The sequence below is a fragment of the Saimiri boliviensis genome, chromosome 8, assembly GCF_048565385.1.
Source record: "Saimiri boliviensis isolate mSaiBol1 chromosome 8, mSaiBol1.pri, whole genome shotgun sequence".
NCBI classification, from domain to species: domain Eukaryota; kingdom Metazoa; phylum Chordata; class Mammalia; order Primates; family Cebidae; genus Saimiri; species Saimiri boliviensis.
The window spans coordinates 117,991,197-117,997,209 of record NC_133456.1 but is presented as its reverse complement, the minus strand read 5'-3'; the positions used below and the strand labels follow the sequence as shown (position 1 = coordinate 117,997,209).

The following is a 6,013-nucleotide window of genomic DNA, read 5'->3' as shown; positions in this document are numbered from 1 at the left end:
AAAAGTGGCCAATAAAATAATCAGAGAGGTCTGCCTCAGCCAATGTCTTAATTTACTCTTTGCACTTTATTTAACTCAAACTTCTAATCGACTGATTAATCCAGGAACAACGAGACATCAAATAGATGCTCTGCACTTGAAAAGGACAAAGAATAAAATCCTCATGACTAAGCAATGTACCCCTCTTCTTGAAAAACAGTCTAATACAATTAAAATAATAGAAAATGGAATTCTGTCATTTAGTTTTGCATTTTTCTTTTCTTTTTTCTTTTTCTTTTTTTGTTATAAATACACGTGTTTGGTGAGTGAGGGGCAACAGAAGGCAGAGAGATGGCGCTGTACACAGCTGGTATAGGCTTGGAGGTGGAGCGCCGAGAGACACACAGACAGTCCGCCCAGCAGGGCAGGCCGGGCAGCATTCTGGGGCTTGTAACACTTGGTTGGTGGGCGAGAGCCGCAGGAGGGCTGGCCCAGGGCTGCAGGGGCCCAGGCACCCTGCAGGCTCCCTGGTCCGAAGTCCTGGGTGGCATCAGTGGTGGCGCCTGGGCTCAGCTCACATCATTCAGGGCCTTGCGGGCAAACTCGGGCAGCACGAAGGCGGCGCGGTGCACGTCGGAGTTGCAGTACTTGAGCTGCATCTGCGCCACCTGGTGCTGCGTCAACGGCTGCACTGGCTCCTGGAAGTTGGTGCTCGGGTTCTTGCTGCACAGCATGAAGCCGATCTGGCCACTGGGGTAGGTGGGGATGGTGCAGTAGGCGTAGGCCACCACGGGGAACAGTGACTGGCAGAACTGCCGCATCTCCTTGATGAGATCCAGGTGCAGCCACTGGCACTCACCCTGGCAGCAGAGGACACCATCTTCCTTGAGGGCCGTCTTCATGAGCTGGTAATAGGACTCTTTGAAGAGACTTTCGGCGGGGCCCATGGGGTCTGAGGAGTCAGTGATGATCACATCAAAGGCATCCTGATTCTGTTTCATGAACTCAAAACCATCACCCACATGTAGGGTCAGCTTCGAGCTAGAATAGCCAACAGCCATCCCCGGCAGGAACTTCTTGGAGACTTGGATGACATCCTCGTCGATCTCACACTGGACCACGGACTCCACGGAGGGGTGCTTCACCACCTCGCGCAGGACACCTCCGTCTCCGCCCCCAATGATCAGCACCTTTCGTGGATTGGGGTGGCTGCAGAGAGGCAGGTTGGCGATCATCTCCTGGTAGGAGAACTCATCCCTCTCTGTGCATTGGATGACACCGTCCAACACCAGCACGTTGCCATAGGTCTTACTGCGAAAGACGAGGATGTCCTGGTAGCGCGAGCGCCGGTGGTGGAGCAGCTGCTCCACCTGCAGCGACAGGGCCTGGCGGGGCCACAGGCTGCAGGTCTCGGGGAACCAGCCCTCGCGGATGGCGGCGGGGCCGGAGGCGGCTGGGCCGTCGGGGCCGGACTCCATGGCGGGCGGGCGGGCGGCGCGGGGCGCGGGCCCGGGACTGCAGGCCGCGCGGAGCCGCAGCACAACGGGACCCGCATTTTTCTAATTATGGTATTAAAGGTGAGAACCACTAAATAAGAGTTGGAGGAACGGCAATGAGTAAGACCTGGGAAAATTCACACAGAGAAGTAAGCAGAGGATCCTGTTTAACTTCACACAATCTGGGGACAAAGACCTGGATGCTGGTGAAACGGTCCTAAGGCAGAACAGAGAATCAGACTCCAACCCTGGCCCTGGAATCTTGACCAAGTTATCTTTTTAAATCATAAACGGGCAGAGAACTTTGCCTGGGAGCATGGGATTAGAGCTGCGGTGTGATCATGGGAAGGATTCAAAGTGGAGGATCTTCTAAAGTCATCAGAAAGCAAGCCCTTTGGAAAAAGTTGTGACGGGGTCTGTACCTGCAGGTGGGACCGCAGAAAAGAGAAGCAGGCACTTCTGAAGGTTTTTGGACAGGATCGGTCAGCTTGTCCAAGATCAAAAACAAACCCCAATTCTTCGTGGCTGACCACAGGTGACACACACGTCTGACTCACATCACCTGTGGCTGCAGGTCAGTGGCCCTGCAGCTCAGCTTCAGGTGGCCATTCTGGCCTGGGGACTGTCTCTTTCTAGAGCCTACTGGGAGCACCCTTTCTCCAGAACACACTGCTCTCAGGGCAAAAGGCAAAGGCAAAAGGTCAAGGCAAAGCAGATATCTCTATGTAAAGCTTCTGCTCTGATGTGGTGAATGTCACAGTGACTCAAATCAGTCACTCACCAGGCTGATGACGGAAGAGGCAGACTCCTTCCACCCCGCAGGGGCAGCTTCACATCCCAGGACAGTGGCAGGTGTAGAATCCTCTCACAGGGACGGAGCAAATAGTCACATCAGACAACGCCACTCTAGCTTTGAATGTGAGAATGCATCATTTTTGCAGAAATATTTCCTAGTGAATTTCTGATACATCATTGGCAATTTTGCAACATAGTTCTCCAAAGACTGCTTATCTTTAGTACTATCCACCTGATTTTTTTTGCATCAACCCCAAATAAAACACGCATGTGATGTCTGTCCGTCCTTTCTACCCCTTCCTGCTCCTTGGAGGTCAGTGGTGCTGACTATATCTTTCTGATAGTCAAACTTAAGATCTAGCAGAGAACAATTTGAACAGAAATTAACTCAAGCATGACTGAATTTACAGTGACAGTGGGAAAACCTTAAGTTCAAGTTTACAAAAAAAAAAATTTTGAACCAATGATACAAAAAAAGAAAAAAAAATTCTTTGACAAGTTCCTGACATTTTTCTCAGGGTTTTGTTTTCACAGATGCTTCCCATGTCAAGAGATTCAAAGGCCTGACAGCCACTGTGCTCACGGTAACCTAGGAAACAGAATCAATAATAGCCTATTTGGCAATCCTAAAAATGAATTTATATGAAAAATAAATACTTCTGATCCTCTTGTCGAGGCAATTATCCTAATTAGATTGAAAAATCCTGACATTTCCAATTAGCATTTATAACAAAATGTATATCTGCAAATACCAAAGAAGACAAATACTGATTTGTGAAACTAGAATGAACTGCATAGACAGTACAATATGTTAACATTATTATGTAACTTCTACTACTTTTGAATTGAAATAATCAATTCTAAATTTTAAGTGTCACTAAAAATGTAAGTGAAACATTTGGGAATGAAATATGTCAAGTTGGGCTCAAAGCAAACAGAAAGCCAAAAGAAAAGAAAAGGTCTTATTTCACTGAAAAGTCTGCTGAAGATGATACACCATGCTGGCGGAGTCAGCCTGTGCTCAGTGGGGACCTGTTTTCTAGGTCTCCAGAGCTCGTCTGCTGTGATGCATTGGGATGATCTGAAGAGTATATTCCTATTGGCTTTATAAACTTCCCGCAAAGATCGCAGCTCACAGTCACTTCAACAGTGACAATCACCACTAAGGGGTATTGAACTGTGGCCCCATCCTAGATTTTGGAGAAACCTAAACACGGATTTGAACTCTACAGAGATACATAGAGTCTACATAAACATCCTGTTGACGTTCCTTTTTACTTTTTGTGCTGAGACTCTGAGATTTTGTTGTTGCTTTTACTAAGTTGGTCGTTGAGAGACAAATCATATCATGGTCAGGTGGAGCTGTGAGAAATTTTAATACCTACTTTTTCTGTGAACACCTCCCTAACGTTGGCCTGCAATGCTCCCCTGGCGTCTCCAACTCTCTCTAACCACCCACGGTGTTTTTACACCCTTCCTTGGATTGTGAACTATCAATACGTGTATATCCCTTGACTTTCAAAGTGTTAGAAAAACTGGGGCCTGAAGCTTGGCTCACCTGCTCTCACCTACAATATTTTGCTAGTTATGGAGAAAGAGAATTTAAGAAAGTAAATTGCATTTTAAAAACTCTATTTAAATAAATAATCAGCTATTTGCTGTAATAAAGACTATGTTCCTATAACTTTTTTTTTTTTTTTTTTTAGATAGTGTCTTGCTCTGTCACCCAGGCTGGAGTGCAGTGGCATGATCTTGGCTCACCGCAACCTCTGTTTCCCAGGCTCAAGCGATCCTCCCACCTCAGCCTTCTGTATAGCTGGGAACACAGGCGCGAGACACCACACCTGGCTAGTTTTGTTTTATTGTTTTTTTTTTTTTTTTTTTTTTTTTTTGTAGTGACAGGGGTCTCACCATGTTGCCCAGGCTGGTTTGCAACTCCTTAGCTCAAAATAATCTGCCCACCTCAGCCTTCCAGAGTGCTGGGATTACAGGCGTGAGACACCACACTCTGCCTTATAAATAACTCTTACAGAGAACTTTTTTTTTTTTTTTTTTTTTTTTTTGAGACGGAGTTTCGCTCTTGTTACCCAGGCTGGAGTGCAATGGCGCGATCTCGGCTCACCGCAACCTCTGCCTCCTGGGCTCAGGCAATTCTCCTGCCTCAGCCTCCTGAGTAGCTGGGATTACAGGCACGCGCCACCACGCCCAGCTAGTTTTTTGTATTTTTAGTAGAGACGGGGTTTCACCATGTTGACCAGAATGGTCTCGATCTCTCAACCTCGTGATCCACCCGCCTCGGCCTCCCAAAGTGCTGGGATTACAGGCTTGAGCCACCGTGCCCGGCTAGAACTTTTAAACATAAGTGTTATTAAAATTGTTTAACTTAAGAAAGCATAGTAATAAGTGCTCAAAACTCTGTGAAAACCATTCCAATGAACCTGTCATTTTGGTTATAATCTCTGTCTGTCTGGTGGGTTGTGGAGAGGTTGAGAACACTAAAACAAACAAACAAAAAATAAAAAAAAAATTAAAAAATAGGAAAAAGATTTTACCTCGTCATATCATATTTGAACTGCAAAAAAAAAAAACCCATGAAGAGAAAATCATATTTATTTTAAATTAATTCATAGTTCAAAAAACTGTGCCATATCTGAGTCTGGTCCTCATCTTTGCTTTACTTCTTCTGAATGGGCTTTTTTCTTGCTTTGTGGCAAGCCTGACTTTTTTTTTAACTTTTGGTTTTGCAAAGGCAAACGTCGTATCATGAAACAAGAATTGGCCATTAGTGTGAAAATGCACGTTAGGAGTTAAACTGCATTTACTGTTGGCTGCAGGTGGCAGAGGCTTGGAATTCTGCCTGTGCCCGTGACTTTGTTTCTCTTCTTTGCGCTGGGCTTCCCTACATGCCCCTCCACAAAGACGTCTGTGCTTTTACATCTTTCCGCTGTAAGCCACATTATTACACTGAAATCCCGTTAGCGTGACGTTAAGGTGTGAGTTGGTGCAGAGGATTTATAATCCTTTAATTAAATCTTGCTGTCTTGGTGGGGCTATGACTCTGAGATGTGGCCTTCATAAACGTGTCTCTGGTGTTGTGGCTCAGCTCCTGGGTGACAAGGTGGCCAGAGGGGACTGGGTGGGAGGAACGGCCTTCTCCTGCAGCTCTGTGAAAAGGGTCTGTGAAATCATTTTTCTTTTGGAAAGCAGAACTTTCTTCTGAAGATTTCTCTCTGTATCATCACTCTTCTTCCACCGCCAAGGTGGTCGGGCACGTCATCAGCGCCCGGGTGTTGCCGTCATTATTCACGACTATTGTGATTTATAACGATGTTGATGATTACATTCCTGCCCCTTCTTCTCATCATTTCTGCTTCAGCTTCCCTTTACCTATGTGGCGTTTAGTGCTAATTGCTGTGTGACAGTGTTTCACTTTATCTTTATACGCCTAGGCTTTGGCACAAGATGCTACTTTTGGTTTTAAAAGTCTTGAGTTTAAAAAGCCTGTGAAACAGTTGCTACGCCTGCCTGAATTCAGGAAAGACTTCTGGCCTGGTGCTGTGTGGGTTCAAGGATGCAGATGGGGGCAGGGGTCTGTCTGCCCTTTGAGGTCTGGGCACACCTCTTTGGAAACTTCCTTCATTGCCCTGGCCTCTGAGGAAGTCAAAATTAATCTCAGAGTCTCTGATCCTGTTCCCAACACTATGCAGGGACTGTGTGGATGTTGCTTCATCATGACCTTGACT

At 46.2% G+C, this 6,013-nt stretch overlaps 1 pseudogene; it reads right to left on the bottom strand.

Moving 5' to 3' along the window:
• Window positions 1-257: 257 nt before the first annotated feature.
• LOC101051234 (spermidine synthase pseudogene) lies at window positions 258-1,526 on the bottom strand (annotated as a pseudogene).
• Window positions 1,527-6,013: the final 4,487 nt, after the last annotated feature.